Below are 19,944 nucleotides of genomic sequence, written 5' to 3'. Positions count from 1 at the left end.
AACCCGGGCATGTGCCCTTGACCAGAATCGAACCTGGGACCCTTCAGTCCGCAGGCCAAAGCTCTATCCAGTGAGCCAAACCAGCCAGGGCCCCAGGGAAACTTTTTTATTCCTACTCTCATAAGTCCTCTTGAGGCAATGCTTGAATGGGGAAAAGGAAAAGAGAACTGCCTAGAAGGAAAAACAAAGTTGGCTAATATTTCAAAGAGAATATCCAGCCACATGAATATTTTAAAAGTTAATTTTGCTAATTACTGGGAAGGAGCAGTTCAGTGCACTATCAGAGTATGGAATAGTGATCCCAACTATTCCCTCATTAAGGGCCCCAGGAATAGGGTGCAGGCTTCTGATTAGTAAGACCATGGTGCCCATTCCTCCTCTTGATGTTGATGCTTTAAGTTAGCAGGGATGCATTAGCCCTTGTTCTTTCTTTACAAACTTCTCAGCATTCTGCCATCTCTAACTTTTTTTTTTAAGGTCTTTCCTAGACAATTGTTTACTTCCCTCTTATTTTGTCTGAAAAAGATGGACAGGTGCATGTGAAAATGGAGTAAAAGAGGGAAATGAAAAATTTCCCCAAACTCGGCCTCCCCTTAGGATGAACCTTGGCTCTTCATTGGTACCCCAGTGCTACCCTGCAGCTGCAGGAATCACCATGAATGCAGGTGATGGTGTTGAACAAACTGGACAAGAATCCTATGTTGAGTTTTGACAAAGAACATTCATCTCTAAGCATAAGTAATGTTTCTCTGGAATTTTTTAAAATGTATTTTTATTGATTTCAGAGAATGGAGAGGGAGAGAGAGATAGAAACATCAATGATGAGAATCATTGATTGGCTGCCTCCTGCACACCCCACACTGGGGATCGAGCCCACAATGCGGGCATGTGCCCTAGACCGGAATCGAACCCGGGACCCTTCAGTCTGCAGGCCGACGCTCTATCCACTGAGCCAAAACGAGCTAGGGCTTTCTCTGGAATTTAACAAGAGCTTATTATTGTCTTCAGAAATAGAGAAAGTGACAAGGGCAATATCCTAAGTTACCATGAAGAATCAACAGCACATCCTGAGTCCTGACTTTCAATCCCTCTCACCTTCCACCCAATGGTCTGGTCCTATGGTTGGCAAACTGCGGCTCGCAAGCCACATGTGGCTCTTTGGCCCCTTGAGTGTGGCTCTTCCACAAAATACCACGGCCTGGGCGAGTCTATTTTGAAGAAATGGCATTAGAAGAAGTTTAAGTTTAAAAAATTTGTCTCTCAAAAGAAATTCCAATTGTTGTACTGTTGATATTTGGCTCTGTTGACTAATGAGTTTGCCGACCACTGGTCTGGTCCATCCACACTTGCTGACCATCAGCTACTGATCATTGCCTTGTCCTGTAGCAAAATCGGTGCACACCAGAACTTGTTTCCTCATCTGAGCACCTGAAGAAAGCCAACCACCTTCTCACTCTCAACCTGCTCTATTTCTGATGGATCTCCCTGCACCAATTCTGCTTGTCTCCGGGAGCTGGGAGGAGGTAACTACCAGGCCCTACCATTGCACGTGGTCTGTCAGTCGCCAACAAGGGTTTGTGGTGGTTGGCCCTTCTATCTGTATTAAAAATTATAGCAATTCATGTATGCACCGCTGTTCCTCCCAGGCAACCGTGTGATAACATAGTTGGCCCATTCACTCTGCAGCTGCATAGCAGATTAGTCACTGGGTGCTGTGTGGTCACAGCCACATACAGAATTAGGGGCCGGCCCTGCTGCAGTGAGCTGTTGCCTGTTTACAATCATCTCCCAACACAGACAACACCATCCTGGTCTTGTGTGTCCGTTGGGTGGCTGGAAACAACATCCCTCAGGAGAGCCTCACTAATGCTCATTCTGTGCTCTCCATGGGGCTTTCTGTTGGGTAAAAAGTATGATGGCCTTCATGGACTCTTGCAAGAACACCGACTGATGACTTTCTCAAATAACCTGCGGTTTTGTAAACACAGATTTGTTATAATGGATCTTGAAATCTCTCCAGGACAAGAACTCTGTGTGACTCTCCTTCTGCAGCATTTAACATCATTGCATATGCTATTAGGCTCTGCGATTTTTCACTTACCCTGAGAAACACATTCTCCTTTTATACAAATATTTCACCGCTATCTATGTATAAATGTTGTAAAGATTTTAGCATAAATGGAATACAAACGTGCAGAAGCGACTTCCATTTTCACTACATGTCAGAAATACAAGGAGGACTTTTCTTGGCACAGAAACTGAAAATATTTCCAAGCCTTCTCCAGTGTTGGCTTCTCTGGCCCTCTCAGAGATGTGCAAGGCATGATGGGAAGTAGCTTCCAGTGCAAAAATAACTAGGCCAAAGATGACAAACACCTTGTCCTGGGGTTTACAATGAAAGCTAATCAGATTTCTCACATTTCTAGTTTGGAACACAATGAGATAGAGCATATTAGTCAGAGAGATGTAGGAGAAAAGTCAGAAGTCAGCTAATACACATTGAAGAACGCTTCTTAAATGTGCCACCACAATTGGGTCTGCCAATTCTTTCCCTACAGTGACAGATGCACCCCTATTCCCACAAGACATCACAGAGCCCCTGCATTAGTGTGCTAGGGCTGCCATAACAAAGTACCACAGACCAGATGGCTTCAACCACAGGCAATTATTTTCTCACACTTCTGGAGGCTGGAAGTCCAGGATGAAGGTGTCGGAATGTTTGGCTCCTTCTGAGGCCTCTCTCTCTGGCCTACAGATGGACATCTTCTCACTGTGTCCTCATATGGTGTCTCTGTGGTTGTGTCCTAATCTCCTCTTCTTATAAGGAAATCAGTCAGATTGCATTAGGCTCACCCTAGAAGCCTCATGTTAACATAATAATTTCTTTAAAGGTCTTATCTCCAAATACCATCACATTCTGAGGTCTGGGGGTCAGGTAGATACAAACGTTGGCAGGACAAATGTAGCTCATAACAGCTCTACCCAGGTGAGATAGATCTACACACTATGGGAGGGGTCTTTCATGGAAAGAGCTTAGCTCATTGTTTCTCAGGACTGGTTGCATATCCGATCCAGCCTGGGAACTTTGAAAGCTATGGATGCTCAGAGCTCCACCCCAGAATGAAGACTTTATCTCTGGGGGTGGGGCCTGGCTTTCAGCATTTTTAGAAGCTCCTCAGGTGAGACAAGTGTACCTGTAGCTTTGAGTCCACAAGATTCGCTCAAAAGAGGCAGAGAGGGAGGAGCTGAGGGGCATGTCCTCCATTCCTTCTCTCCATCTCACCAATCACATGGGCTTCTCCTCTTCACAGGAAGACTGGTGAGTAAAGAAAGAGACCAACCACCCCAAGAGGTATTTCCTTACAGATGTCGGCATACTGTCCCTAAGTTGCCTGGCTCAGCAGGGACTCAGGGATCATGCATAGTCACATGGAGGATGATCTTCTCCTCCTTCTAACATCAATGAGGTATGCAAGGCATGATGGGATTTTAGTCCATTAACCATTTACTTTCATCTTATCCATCATCCCTCTTTCTTCTTCTTTTCTCTTTTTATTCACCTTATATTACTCCCCTATTATCCATGTCAGATTGCATATTCCATATCCTATCTAATGAAAGGGTAATATGCAAATTAACCATTACTCAGCCACAACGATGGCAGTCATCTGCAAGAGAGGCAGTGGCCAGTTTCTCGTCACCAAGGATTGTGTTTCAGGGTGTAGGCACAACTCTCCCAAACCTTCATGTCAGACAGTGTCTCGGGGCCAGCACATTGTTCTGATGCGTTTGCATGAGACAGTTAGGGACCAGGGAATGCTGAGATTCAGTTCATTCCCTGCACCCTCCAGCTACTGGATCTCAGTTCTGGGCAGCCAGTCAACACATCAGGAATCCACAAAAGCAAATAATTTTGTTTCTGCACAGCAGGCTGATTTTAGTAACCAGCAAGAATTCATTACTGCTCTGGTTCGCGCGTGCTCACTAGGAACAGAGCATTGTAAATTATTTGGAGACACCCCTTTCCCTATAAATTAGTTTCAATATATGCTTCAAACAAATAGGCCAGATTTGGAAGTGGCCTCTTTTTTTCCTTTCCTTCTTTAGGCAAATGGGTGTACAAGTACCTCTCTTTACAGAGCATATCTAGTAAGGGAAAAACAATGCTGAATTAGTGAATAAATACATGCATTAGACCTCAGCTATGCAGACACCTGGGTTCTCTCCCAGGCACCACCACGTAGCATTTCTATGAAATCTGGAAAAGTCACTTACCTCATTTCTTCTAACAGAGGGGCGTACTGAACTGGCCTCGATCCACATGAGGTGGAATCTCTGTATGAATAACATAAAATGTTCTCAATGACCAAAGGAGAGAAAAAGAGAGGTGCCGGATATTTCCCATTGACTTAAATTAAACTAAGGTTTTACTGACATCTGCTGTGTGCCAGGGACTGTGTTGACATACGAAGATAAGGTACCAAGGTAGGCAAAATGAGACTCTGCCATGGAGGAGAAGTTCACCTGGAACACAGACCTGGTTAGCATGGTAGTGAGGGAGCTAGACTATGCCATCCTGAAATATGCTACTTTGGCATTTCGATTTTTTTTATCCTCATCTGAGTTTATGTTTATTGATTTTAGAGGGAGGGAGAAACATCAATGTGAGAGATACATTGATGGGTTACCTCCTGTACCTGCTCCAACCAGGGGTCAAACCCATAACCTAGGTATGTGCCCTGACCAGGAATCAAACCCACAACCTTTTGGTGTTTGGGACTATACTCCAACCAACCGGGCCATCTGGCCAGGGCTACATAGTGATTATCTTGAATTAAAGGTACTTAAGAAACAGCCAGTGCCAGGATACCCTGATCTGCCTTTGTCCGCCCTGAAAGCAGAAAATTAATCCCCCATGTGAAAGGTGCCCCCCTGTACTAAGGGATAAAGAGACACCCTTGTCACCAGAGGTGGAGAATTCAGAGCCCAGAAGGCTGTATACGCAAACCTTGTTGCTTCCTTACTAATTCACTACCTCACACTCAGTCTCTTTGTCTTGCCCATTCTTCACAAATGTATGGATTCTTTGTTTAAAAGGTATATGGCTGCCTGTTCTGGTCACTTCTTTGAGTCTCATTTTTCTATGGGCTCCTGTATATATAAACTTAAATTCGCTTTTCTACTTTTTAAAAAAATGTGTTTTATTGATTTTTACAGAGAAGGAGGGAGAGAGATAGAAAATTAGAAACATCTATGAGAAAGAAACATTGATCAGCTGCCTCCAGTATGCCCCCTACTGAGGATTGAGCCCACAACCAAGGTACATGTCCTTGACCGGAATCTAACCTGGGACCCTTTAGTCCATGGTCCTATGCTCTCTTCACTGAGCCAAACCAGTTAGGGCTGTTTTACTACTGTTAACCTATCTTATATCAATTTAATAATTAGGCCAGACAAGGAAACTAGAAGAAAGGAAAAGTTTTTCCACCCCACAGTAAAGAAGAAGGATACTTACAAGGGGCAGCAGTCATAAGGATGTCTTAATTTCTTTCAAGGAACAAAATATTAGGGATCTGGCTTCATTTATATAAACTTGTTGGAGAATGTAATGAACACCCTTTCCCCAGAGACAACACAAAGAGTAGCAAAGGTAATACAAGTAAGACAGAAGTAAAAGAACACTATCAATATTTAATCACTGAGAGTTGCTGAAGCAATCAGTAATAAATGTAATTGAAACAAAGAATCCCAATTCTCACTGTGGGGTGGGAGGCAAAGAAGGGTCTTTTCCCTGGGTGTCTCTTTCCCAAAGCCTTCTGGAACATTCCCTACATTGACTGTGCTGTTAGGAACACCTGAAATCAATATCCTAGGAAGGGTACCCTGTGCAGGGCAGAAGCATACCTTAGGTCAGCGATTTTCAACCGGTGTGCCACAAAAAATTTGAAGGCATGAAATACCTGACTATTTAGTCAGGGACACTGACCTCTTTTCCCTGAGACTGTCAAATAAAAAAATGACAACAGCCAATTCAACAGTCGTCTTCCGGTGGGAATAAATCAAAATTATACCTATTTTTTTGTCTGATCAGCAAAAAAGATAATATATTTTTTTGGTGTGAAACAGAACTTTAGTCATTAGTTTACATGCTCCAGGAGATGAAAAAGGTTCAAAATCGCTGCCTGAGGTCATTTTACCTCATGGAGCAAATGGGTCTCTTAGCCATACAATGCAGAGCATTTTCTTTCTAGAAAATGGACAGGACAAAAGAATAATCTGTCCAGCGCACTAATAAAGGGATATGAAGGTGGCCAGGAAAACTCTTTTAAACCCTCAATGGCTAATTTGGGAATTGCAGACTCTGTGCGCTGGAGAGACGTGGTAAAGATGTTATTAAACAACTCGAATACAGGAGATGCATCCCATCCAGGAGGCACTGTTATTTTTATAATTGCTACTTATCTCGGAGCTTTTATTCAGCATCTCAGAGGACATTTTCAAAGCTAATACTGCCACCGCAGCCTGATCGGGGTGATGTGAGGATTACCATCACAACCCTTTCTCCCAAACACTCCAGTTCAATAACTGTCTTTTCGGGGGACTGTTATTCACCTGAGGTTCATGATCCCCTCTCCTGCACATTAATTTAATAATATGGCCTCCATGAGCCAGGGACAAGGACACTTACTATTTCCCTTTTTGGATTCCAACCCTGATTATAGTCTTAACTATGGCATTGTGTGTGTGTATGTGTGTGACAGAGAGAGAGAGAGTGAGAGAGAGAGAGAGAGAGAGAGAGAGAGAGAGAATAAAGTCTCAGATTCAGAATTACCAGCTTTCTCTTCTCTGTTTTTAAAGGTCAATGGCCATGGCCATGTTCTTGGTCCATAATCAGAAGCTCAGCCCTCCAGGTGCTAACTACTTAGGCATCCTCAGCACACATTTGGCAGAAGGAGACACAGAACAAAAACAGAGAGGCTTTGCAGGTAAAGGGGAGAGCGTAGTGACCCCAGGCTCAGGCACAGCCACATGGCACATGGCCCCTAGTAGACACAGATGCTGTTCAGCACAGCCAGTGGCACTTAAGGGAGGCCAGAGAACCCCATGACATATTGCTCAAATACCATTCGGTCAGTCAGGAGCAGGATTTTATTTCCCCACAACTTTTCTCTTTACCAGAATTGTATGCTGATGTAATACTCAAATTATGAAGCCAAAAACATGTTTTGCAATCTGCTGGATCAAAGTTATTTAAGGGTTGTTTTTCCCCGGAAAGAGAAAAATTCGAAGGAAAGAATGCATACCCGTTGGCACGGTTTATTTCAATAAGTTGAAATGTTCTTATCTCTATTGTAACAAACATTGAGACACTAGGCAAGACACAAAACTTTTTTGTGCCTCTGTTTTCCCCTCTGTAAAATAAAACAGAGATTGCCATTTGAAGAAAAGGCGATCTACACACTTCCTATATGGTGTCCAACAACTTTCACATTGAGTTGGAAATGTATATTGTATTTATAAAAAATAAAACAGGATATGTTTTAAATAAGAAAAATAACAATGAATATTTCAGTAATATGGATTTATAAGTTTTCCTTCTTCCATTAATTATGAGAGGAAATCGACTTCTGCTGAGTCCCTAGTGCATGGGTTTCCACACAGATGCAATGGTGATCTAGCAGGTTGTAAGATTTCTTTGGGGAAGATAGAGTGTTCAGCCCTAGCCAGTTTGGCTCAGGGTATAGAGTGTAGGCCTGTAGACTGAAGGGTCCCAGGTTTGATTGCAGGTCAAGGGCACATGCCTGGGTTGCAGGCTTGGTCACCAGTAGGGGAGGGCATGCAGGAGGCAGGTGATCAATGATTCTCTCTCATCATTGATGTTTCTATATCTCTATCCCTCTCCCTTCCTCATATTTTTATTGTGTTTTTTTTTTAAGAAAGCAAGAGTGTTCAAGTGTCCATAATATCCCAAGTCACCTAGAGCATTCTTGGTGACAGTGAGGTATCCAAACTTTTTGCCTGCTCTTCTGGGCACCTGAGGGTTTCAGGCAATCACGGTTCAGGTCCTGAATCTTCGCTGCTATCAAAGAACCTACCTGGAATTCAGAGATGTGCATGGCCTCACTCTGGGACAAAATGATTGAGTGGGAAGAAAAGTGCTCCAGGATTGTTAAGTAAAATAGGAGCATTGCCTTTGCAGAACAAGATTAGGCCGGAATCTGCAATTAGAGTTGAGTTCAGAGTGCAATCTTTCTGAGAATAATCAGATATTTACTTGATAATTAATTCAATAATCTGATTTTGTAGAGACTTTGGGGATGATGTAAGCCAATCACACATTGTTATAGGTTAGGTTACAAGGGCCCAGGAAAGTTAATTTACTTGCCAAGCCACATTGCAAATAAATGAATAAGGAGGAATTGATACGCAAATTCCTGGCTTGAAATCCTCAGCATATATTTCTTTCCTCACCATAATGTGCTGCCTTGCGGGGGGGGGGGGGGTGGGTGGGGGGGGAGAGAAGCAGGGGGAAGACCTGGAATTCTTTGCCTGGGTCTCTCTTTATAGATCTTTGTCCATTTTTTTCAGGATGGGTTGTTCAAGCACAATTGAACCACCTCAAAAGAAATATCCCATTCCACACTGTCCTGCTAACCTACCTGGGTTCACTGTTTTGAAGACATCTTAATTCAAGTGTTGATTAAATTTTCAGTTTCTGTAAGTTTTCGGAGCCATAAAGGCGAAATGGGTATCTTTTTATTCATAACAAGCCACACATGTGTTAATGAGGTGACTTTTAGAAAGAGCCTAAGGATGAGGGCTGGTTGCTGGGAGAACCCACCATGAATAGAGGGGTGACACTTTCCGTCCCACCTCCTGGTCATAACAAATGTAACTCCCTGGACTTGCAACTGGCATAGGAAGTATGGAAAATATATATTTTAAAACATTTGTTACAAGATCTGTAATAGTAATGGAAAATAAGCAGGGCTGCCATCTTTATAACTAGATGTTATAAAGAATCTCTCAGAATGGAATACACTTGGCATTAGACTGAATGAGGATATCAAGCTCAAAACTCATCAGGAGAGGATTAAGGGGAGCGGTTGTGAAATCATTGCTCTAAGATGGTGGATATAAAAAGCAGAGGCAAGGAGATGGGTGAATGTTTGGTTGGAGAGCAACAGAAAGAACAATGATGGAATTGGGCTTTGCCCTCCATCCTCTTCCTGCACCTGCACTCAGGTACCACCAGAGCCTGAGACTGGATAGGAGAAGTGCCATGTCAGGTGACATGAAAGAGAAAAGGAGCATTAGCTTGCCACCGAGCAGCTGCTACAACATTGACCCAGTACCTGTACTTTCCCATCATCACAGAAGACCAACATTTTAAGACAGGTGAAAAGAGAAATTCAAGATGAGACATCAATATCTGAGGAAGAACAACACTAGAAGGAGAGCCCATTCATAAATCAATAGAGAGAGACAATTTTACTCTATTGGCATGATAAAGCAGGATTCGTGACATGAGATATTCAGTACAAGTTGGAGTATCTGCATGAAGAGCCAGTGCTAACATGTTCAAGACGTGAAGAGAGGGGACATCACCGTGGATCCCACTGGGGAGATGGAACTTCCAGGAAAGGAGTTATCCTCCCAACGCAGGAAAAGTTAGGAGACATGGGAGATAGATTCAGAAGTTTTAGCATACATTTAACAGCAAATTGAGAAGTAGAGATATTTCAGAATGTTAAAGAATAAAGAAAATCATAATAGCTTACAGAGATTTTTGAGAAGATGGCCTGCAAAGGAATGAGAAGGAGATGGAAATAAGATTTATCACTGGCACCTTTGGTTTCAATAAGACAATGGAGATTATCTCTAAAGTAATGAGGAAAAATAGTTTTTGAACAACAAAGAAAGCTATTTCCAGGCCATCATCATTCAAGTATAAGAACAAAACAAAGGTATCTTCAGAAATGAAGAGTCTCAGAAATTGTGCTGCTCTGTGAGCATATGCTACTAATTCAGGTGAATAAAAAATCAAAGAGGATGGGGTAAGATGATAACTTGGCCACCTACAGCTACTTTTATTTCCTGCTGAAATTACACTGAAATTACTCTGAAGGTATTTAAAAAGCGAAACCCTTCAAGGAGAGGGAAGGTAGGAAAAAACAGTGACAGAATTGTGAGTGATGTCAATTGGACAATGAGTGAAATGTCGAGAAAACTGAATCCCAAACAAGCAGGAGGGAACACCCCCAGCAAACACAATTTATACCAGAATTTCCAAAAGACTCAATCATCGGGGAAACTAGACACATAGAAGCCAGTTTGAAGGGAAGGAACTAAGTTAATGAGGATTGGTTAAAAGTCAATTTAAGAAGCATTCAGATCCTCTCTCCATCCCAGGTAGCTTATTGCCAGGTTTTCCCGCATCCTGATGCAACACTGGAGATTTGTATTTTGGGAGAACACACAGCAGCTCTCTGTGGGTGGCAGGCAGTTAGGACAGGAGTTGGAATACTAAAAACAGGGGACTTCAGTGCATGTATGGGTGCTGTATAGGATAGGATCTTGACAACCCCTATCCTATTTTCCAATTCATATCCAAGAAGGATGGCAGTTAGCTCTTCACCCACTAAGCAAGAGACTAGTGAAATCTTCTCAGGGGATCTGACTGTGCCAAGAGGAAAGACCCAAGTAAATCAACATGAGCAGTTTCCTCACTCACTGGCCCAGCCAGATCCCTCACAGTCCACAAGCCACGCACTCAGAGCTTCCAATCAGCTTTGTAAGGATGACTCTGAAATAAGGGCTGGGGAATCAAGGCTCCCAAACAGTTGAGGATAGTGTATAATGTAAAATAGAACAGTGGTCGGCAAACTGCGGCTCTTTGGCCCCTTGAGTGTGGCTCTTCCACAAAATACCATGGCCTGGGCGAGTCTATTTTGAAGAAGTGGCGTTAGAAGAAGTTTAAGTTTAAAAAAATTAGGCTCTCAAAAGAAATTTCAATCGTTGTACTGTTGATATTTGGCTCTGTTGACTAATGAGTTTGCCGACCACTGAAATAGAAAAACCAAAACAGGCATAAATAAATACAGTCCAGAAAAAAAAAAAAAAGAAAGAAAGAAAGGAAAAAACAGAGAACATGCAGGGAGAAAAAAGTTTTCTTATTTCTCCACTTTCAAATAAGAAAAAATTGCAGCCATGAAACAGGAACTGGATGCCAAGAAAAGAAACATTGGGAGCTGCAAACAGAGGCCCTGGAAATTATTTTTAAAATAATATAGCAGAAAGGGAAAAGTAAGGAGAAGTATAGAAAATAGCATTGGGGAACTCTCACACAATGTGCAGCAAAAATAAAGGAAACAGGAAGAGAGAGAGAGAGAGAGAGAGAGAGAGAGAGAGAGAAGAGAGAGAGAGAGAGGAAAGAAAGAAAGAAAGAAAGAAAGAAAGAAAGAAAGAAAGAAAGAAAGAAAAGGAAAGAAAGAAAAAAAGGAAGTGATGGAAAACAGGAAAGCAAAGATGAAATTAGAGGACCAGGCAAGGAGGTACAAATATAGATACACATAGCCCGGTAACTGGATTGTAGGTCCTCATGAAATCAAAGGGTTGTTAACTGTGGGGATATTCAAACAAGTGAATGGAGAGGATAGAGTGCGAGGGAAGGAAATTAGCAAAGACTCTTGTCAAAAAAAGAAAACAAGGGAGAAAATGTCCTTTTAGTATTCTCCCATGCTGCAGCAAGGCCATATAAAGTAAAAACGGAAAAGCAATCCTGAGATTTAGCAATTAACAAGCCATTGGTCATTCGGGCCTTGGCAAGCTAAGGGCCATAGCAGTTATAGGAACAGCATCCAGCTGGCACTAGACTGAGTACGAGCTGATAAATGAGAAAGTGACTATTGGCTACTTAATGAAATTTTCTTTTTAAGGCTGGAGGTGTGAACAGGAGTGTGCTGTGCAGCTGGACCTGCGTGACTTCACATCGGCCATATGCAGTCTGCTAGAAAGGTTCAGCCTTAAAGAGTGATTTTCAACCTTTTCTATCCCATGGCACACATTAATTAAAATTACGTGGCACACCAAAAGATATACTTTTTGCTGACCTGACCAAAACAAAACACAAAAAAAAGGTATAATTTTGATTCTTTTCCAGCGAACAACTATTGTGTTGGTTGTTGTTATTTTTTTATTTGACCATTGAAGGGCAAAGACATCAGTGTCTCTGACTAAATAGGCAGGTATTGCATGTTTTAAACATTCTTGCAGCACACTGGTTGAATACCGCTGGTCTAAAAGACAGATGACTGAAACCCACCTCCCAGGCCAACAGTGAATAAGAGTTTTTCCCAAAGCAAAACCAAAATAAAAACACAGAGAGAACAGCCATATCCCACCAGGGGAGGGAGTCTCAGAGCTTCCCTTTGTCAGATCACCTCAGAGCCTTCCTCCTCACAGGCTCAGGCTAAGAAATAGAGGTTCCCTGCTATCCTAAAGCTCTATGCTCCTAGGAACCCTTCGTAAGCCAAAAGGGGGTAAAAGGAAGAAGCAATGACCTTAGTGTTAGCATAGTAGCTAGATATTAATAAAGAGAAGGGAGCAAAGGGAATCAGACATTATTAAATCTAAGAAATTAAGGCGCTGAATCAGATAAGCATGCTTTACTAGAAACTTGTAACATTAATAGACACCCCACGGACTGTAGCATTGCCCCACCAAAAGGATTAACACCCCTCCCTTCCTCTAGGAAGCCTAGACCAGCTTTCTAATCTCCCCAAGGTACAACCAGTCCACCCACCTGGACTAGGGGGTGAGGGAATGAACAAAGGAGAAATTCCTCTACTGGGCACATGCCCAGTAGAAACAAAGATGATACTGGGGCCCTCGCTGGTGTGGCTCAGTTGGTTAGAGTGTCCTCCTGTGCACCTAAGTGTCATGGGTTCAGTTCCTACTCAGGGCAGAGGTTGTGGGTTAGATCTCCTGTCTGGGCACATAATGGATGCAACCGATCAATGTTTCTCACATCAATGTTGCTTTTTCTCTCTCTACCTCTACCTTCCTCTCTCTCTAGAATCAATAAAGACATATCCTCATGTGAGGATTTTAAAAAGAGAAAAAAGAAAAAGATGGTGCAGGGGATGGTACTGTGAGGCATGTACAGTAGGAGCCAAGATGGCAGTCATAAAGGGCAGAGCCTAGCCTGGGGAAAAGATTCAAATTGGATAAGGAACTCAGAACCCCAGAAGATGTAGGAGGAGGGCCCCACACCAGCTCATGAAGGAAGGATCGGGAAATTGACTGGTTAGTTTGAAAGAGCATCTGGTCCTTCCCAAGCTTGAGACAACACCTTCAGTCTAATAAAGGTGAGCTCTTGCTCTCTTTCCCTGGCCCCATAGCACGTGTGTCTCTCTTCATAGCAGCCCCGTGGGCCTGGCAGTCCTATGGCCTCACAGCAGTGGGACTCCACGCTCAAGCTCCAAATGCAAGCTTGGGTACAACAACACAATGCCAGCCAAAGCACAGCCAGGAGCAGAGACTAAGGGACAAGAGATGAGCTGGACTAAGCTTTGGCATGGCACAGAATTTCTGGACACCAGTCCTATTCTAGGCCTGATGAAACAAGGCTGGAGTTTTCTACAGTGGGACAGACAGGGTGAGACACCAGGAACCTGAGGGCAGCCTTCCATTTTTACTTCAATATATCTCACCACTATAGCCCATCCTCCCATGCGTGGGTCCCCAGATATGCTTTTCTTGCGACTCCATGAAAGGATCCCATTTCCACAGGCAACATTAGGACATGTCTTGCTAACGGATATGCAAAATGAACTGAGATCAAGCACAGATGTTCACAGACGTAGCTCAAAGCTCTGGCAGCTGGATGCTGAGATGCTGTGTGGGAAGGACTGCTGATGGTGAGGGGCACTTCTGCTGCAAAACATATGCTGAACGCTTTTTCACTTTTTGCTCTGAGTGTGTGTGTGCATGGACATGTGTGTGTGTGTGTGTGTGTGTGTGTGTGTGTGTGTGTGTAAAAGTGAAAATCCTCTTTCGATTTCTTTAGGTTGATGAACACATTAGTAAGTCTTTTGTAAAAGAGAAGTGGTGTAATGTGAACTTTGGAAAAGTAAGGGGGATACCTGTGCCGTATATACTCCTATGCCCTGAATAAGGTTGGCGCTGGGATATTTCCATGCTCAAATTCTCTTTGAGCCATCTTGACAGTTGCAAACTATCAACTCTTTGATCTGAGACCTGGATCTTCTTATGCGTACACCTCGTCCTCTCAGACCTTCCCAGCTTCTTGACTCACCTGCATTTATACCCAGACATCTGCAGCCTTGTGCCTCCTGCCCAGACGAGCAGGAGCACCCACCCCACAATTCACCCAGCAGCTAGAATCCAGGCTTAGAGCAAGCTCAAACCCTGTACTGCCTGGAAAGGAACCAAGGGACAAGCATGGGAGAGAGCAAATGGTAGGAAGGAGGTGCCTAAGGAGAGGGGTACTCACTACCCTGCTGTGTGTCTCAGAAGATAAGGGTGATGTGATGACCATGTTCAGCAGGATGCCTGGCATATGGAAAGCATGAAAGTCCTTTGTTTGGGTGGTTGATGTTGTTATCCTATTAATAAACTAGAGGCCCGATGTATAAAGATTCATACAAGAATGGGCCTTCCTTCCCCTGGCTGCCGGCAGCACCTTCGCTCTGGCCAGGAGCTGTCTTTCTGCCTTCCCAAGCTGCCGGAGGCCCAGAATGGCTGTGGTGGTGCGGAACGCCTGCATCCCACCCCGTCCTCAGCTGCTTAGCGCTTGTGTATGCAAATTAACCTGCCATCTTTGCTGGGTTAATCTGCATACTCACTCCAGATTGGCTGGTGGGCGTAGTGAAGGTACGGTCAATTAACATGTTATTCTTTTATTAGGTAGAAGTCTATGTGGTTGTCACGCTCTCATGCTGTGAGGCCTGGGGGGTCCCATGGCTCCGGCCTACCTCTTTGGGGCAATCCATTGAGGATTCCCGGATGGGTGGGTGGGGCCTACCTCTTTGGGGTGATGGATCGCATCGCGGGTCTCCTGCACTGTGAGAGGGCACAGGTCAGGCTGGGGGACCCACCCCCTGAGTGCACGTGTACCAGGCCTCTCGTTCAGACAGAACCACCAGCTTACTTGCCATCAGTCGCAGCTAAAAGGAAGCAGTCATGAAAAGGTGAAGGTGAGGGTGTGAACTCCCCATTATCTGGCTACTTGCATGCCTTTATTATTTCCCTCATCTTTGTGATAATGTGGCAAGCCTCCAATTCACCCCCAATTTTCTGAAGGTGAAAACAAGGCTTAGAGAATAAAGAGCCTTGCCTGGAGCTATTAAGTGCCTGAGCCAGGATCTGAACTGGCCCATCCACGTTCACACCTCCAGGGAAGCATTTCACAGTGAACGGGGATGTGACTACAGCACCTCATTTTTAAGGGGTTTGCTTCTCCCATGAAGGTAACCTTCCAGAACCAGACACCATGCCACACGCCAAGTCCACAGGCTGAATTGGGAGGACTGAGTAGTCTTCAGGCGATGAATGAACAAAAGGTATTCCAGGGCATTATGTCCTGTCTCCTCCAGGGAAGGGACTATCAGATTACAGAATTTGGCCTGGAGGCATGCTCTCCCCTCCCCTTTTCCATTTCTCCCTAAATTAGTTTTCATTTCATAACAGCCATTAGCTGAGCTCTGGGAACGGAGTGTAAAAATCCCCCTCACCTTGGGGTCCTAACTGGCAGCAGTTCCTTGAAACTCTGCAATCAGAGCGCCCCTTAAGCATCAAAACCTCATCAATTAGGCCTCAATGTACAGGCATCACGTGGCTCCAGGTCACACTGAGTGGGACGCGGAGGAGTGCCAGAGGCCTCATTACCGGCCTCAGCTTTTGTGAAATTCCTGAATAAGCAGCGCATGGAGTGTCTGCAGAAGGACTGCATTTTATTTTTCTGGCTTTAACAACCGCTTTTACGGACAATTTAACACTGTGGGTTGCCAGCTGTGTTAATGTCTGACCCCTCCTTTCAGATGCCAGCCCTGTGAAATGGCCTCAGAGCAGTCTATGGTGCCCCCCTCTTCCCCAGCAAACTATGCCTTTCTGAACATCAGGTCCAAACTGCACACCAAGGACAAAGAGAGTCTCACGCCAGCCTGCACACACACCCTGCACACACACTCTTGCACACACATACTGAACACACACCCTTGCACACACACCCTGCATTCATACCCTGCACACACCATTGCATACACACCCTGCACACACATCCTGCACACACACCCTTGCACAAACTGCTGCCTGAGCCCATGGCAAAAATATGAATTCTTAACCGTGGAGCAACTAAGTCCTTGAAATTTGTGTTCCCATCACACTTCCTGGATCACTGAGCAAAGGTTACAAATGGTGGAGTGGGGGGTGAGGGGTAATGTCTGGAGTCTAGACTGCCCTTGGTTGTGGATCGGGCAGCAGATGAGGAGGGAACGTGTAGTTTTGGTCTCAGTAACTGTACCTAGCCTCTACACTGAAGGGGCTATTGCAGCCCGTTTATCCCTTGATCTAGGCCCAGCTGAGTGGAGCCCATGTCTTGGGTATTGTCTGGTTGCTCAGGATGAGCCTCATGTACTGGGACCAATGCAGATCCCAGGCTTGCTCCTTGGTCTCAGGTTCAAGAACTGAACCTGAGTTTGATAAGTTTGCTCAGTGCTGACCAGATCCTAGGGCAGCTAATATACCAAGCAAATGCCTGTTGGACATATTTGAGGCAGGAAAGTGAGACTAGGGAGCAAGGGCATCAAGCTCCACCCCTCCCCTTTTCCATCTTGGCTGGGACATGGCAGCCATGACCTTCACTGACAAACCTGTTCCCCTGCATCCCCCTCCGCACTTTCCTGTTATGAAGACAAATAAAACTGGTCTCAACCAGACTCAGCAGACATACTGACCTAAGAGTGACTAGCAGGGCCATTATAATACCTTTATAATAAATGTGCATTACAGTTTTGGGACTCCGCTAGCCCCCAATCTTCATGGGAGTTCCAGGATGACCAAAAAAAGAAATCGCTATGTAGAGAGGAGGGAAAAGAACAAGCCATGTAGGCAGTTACCCCCATGTCAGAAACCCAGGACCAACCTAGCCCATGTAGGCACCTCTTGCCCACGTTTAATAAAAACATACCCAGACCCTATGGGGGTGTCCCCTTCCCTGAAGTCAACCTCTCTCACTTCCCAAGTGCATTCTAGCTCTTTAATAAATTAACTATGCTTTGTTAAGTCTTTCTGACACACTCTCGAACCCTTTCTTGAGCCCTGACAAGAATCTGGACCCTGTATTGGGTTCATGCCTCCCTTAGCTTCCCCAGACACCACCCAGCATCATACTGATAAGCTAGACTGCCAATATAGTAATTTACAATGAAAAGTATGGTCAGTGTCTTCTCTACTCTCCACCCTTGAGTAAAATCGTAGGGGAAAAAAGACAGAAATAGGCTTGAAGTCTATTTCACAGTCATTAAAATACTGTAATCAGAAAATTAGTACTTGCAATTCCACCTGGAGAAAGTTTAACTAAGGAATTCATTCGGATTTTATACAGGGAGTTAGTTACAGGAAGTATTGCTTATACAAATCTAATATTTTGGGAGGGGGAACCCTAAATGTTCACAAATAGAAAACTGACTTTAAAAATTGATTCAGCCAAGCGTATTAAGCTTTAGATAACTATTCATGCTGTAGAAATATAGTATGACACTCTAAGTTAAACAGTGGCAATATACTTCATTTTCTTGTGATAAGTCAGACTAACCCGAAAAACTTCACCGCAGGAAAATAAATTCTGGGTAAAATGTATGTTAAATATTTCCTGAAGGCTTCTAGAAATGAACAACCAAATAATGTAAGCACTTATATTGTTCCAATTGTAGTTTAGACTATGATTTCCCACTAAAAGAAAGCAGGACTTCTGGGGGGAAAAATAGCTGATTCTCAATCTGGAGCAGAAAATGTACAAAATGAAGCTGGAATATCTGGGGTCCTGTTGAAAGGGCCTTGGAGGCAACTTGAAGAGGCTCTCCATTGCCAAAGATGGAACGATTTTTGCTTAATAATATTTTAATATTATCAACAATAAATGTATCAAATCTATTTAAATCTATGAGTTTCAGCTTATATACACACTAGTGTGTATATATTTACACTTCACATTTTATATATAAAATGTAATAAATATAAAATTACTTATATTCACCCATGCAAATTAATCAGTCACCTTCAGGCAAATGAGAAATCAATTTACTACAGTGAAAACTGACATATAAACAAATCAATCATTATTTTGCCTTTCCCATGAAAACTGTAACACTACATAACCAGCTTTTCACTAGCTGATGAAAAGCATCTCTTCATAAAAAGTTCCAAGTAATAAATGCAATAGAAATGGTAAAATAAGAATATCATCGTTGACACCCCCAATTAATGAACGGATCAATGCACTGAGCAGACACAGATGCTAATATCACATTAAGAAAGATGACCAGCCTGGCCGGCATGGCTCAGGGGTTGAATGCCGACCTATGAACCAGGAGGTCATGGTTTGATTCCGGTCAGGGCACTTGCCCGGGTTGTGGGCTCAATCCCCAGTGTCGGGTGTGCAGGAGGCAGCTGATCGATGATTCTCTCTCATCATTGATGTTTCTCTCTCTCTCCCTCTCCCTTCCTCTCTGAAATCAAAAAACTACATTAAAAAAAAAAAGAAAAGAAAGATAACCAGACACTAAGTGGCACTAGATGAAAGGACACACAGCCACCTAAACACCTGCCAAAGAGATGAACCTGCACCTGACGTGACTTCTGGATCCCACTAACAACCTGCAGGAGACACAGAGCACAGAGGAGCATGCTGGGAGTCACCGTGAGCAGGTAATCAGCGAAATCCACTCTGTAGATTTTTGTTTTCAGTAGTTGAATTGTAAGGAAAAGCAAGGGTGGTGGAGAGAATTATGAAGTCCTGTAATTAGAAAGGACTTCAGAGACAAATCAAATAAAAAATGGGCATGATTAAATGTCTATTAACTTACACAGAAATGGAAGGGAGTTAATTACTATAAAAGTCAAGACTTTTTGAAATAAAGATTTGTGATTGATATAAAACTGGTGCAGACAGTGAAGTTCTATTTCTTGACCTAAGTTTGGGTAAGGTTGTTGATACATTAAATTATATATTTTTATGCAGTATTCTATATTTTTTTGAGTTTACTGTAAAAGGTTAAATATATCGTGTGTATCCTTGAGTTAGCAATAAAATAAAGAAAATCCTAAAAGTCCAAAATTGGAGTTAAAATGAATAATTCAGAGAGGTCTCTGAGGACTGAAGCTAGTTTTCAGCCTGAGGGCAAATAATGAATCTTGATGTTTTTTGGCCTCTCCGTTTTGAGGGCAACATGAGGCCCTCACTGGTTGGTGGTATCCCAGGGTCCCTGTTAGAAGCAAATTAAAATCCTCTCTGAAAGAGCACAGCTTCGAATCAGACATCAAAAAGTTCCCACAGATAGAGTTCCAAAGAGCATGAGCTCAAAGCAAAAAGACCAGAACTCACGAGAAATGTGGAGCCGTGACTGACTAGGAGACTCAGGACTGCAGAGAATTGAGAAAAAATTATTAAAAGAAAATAATAGATAAGAAGTATGCTTCATATGTTTTAAGAAAGTACTGAAAGGTCAACCAAGTAGATTTTTTTTAAAAACATCTAATACCATTCTAGAAATGAAAGAGAAATAAACCCAAAATGTATGACACAGTCAAGGGACATCCAACTTCAAGCATGATAAGAAGAAAAGAAAAGCAACATGAACAAAGATAAAACAAATAGCAAAATGGTGGATATACATTTAACTATGTTAGCAATCTTACTAA

This window comes from Eptesicus fuscus, chromosome 23, assembly GCF_027574615.1.
Source record: "Eptesicus fuscus isolate TK198812 chromosome 23, DD_ASM_mEF_20220401, whole genome shotgun sequence".
In the NCBI taxonomy this organism is placed as follows: Eukaryota; Metazoa; Chordata; class Mammalia; order Chiroptera; family Vespertilionidae; genus Eptesicus; species Eptesicus fuscus.
Note: the sequence above shows the minus strand (reverse complement) of the source record.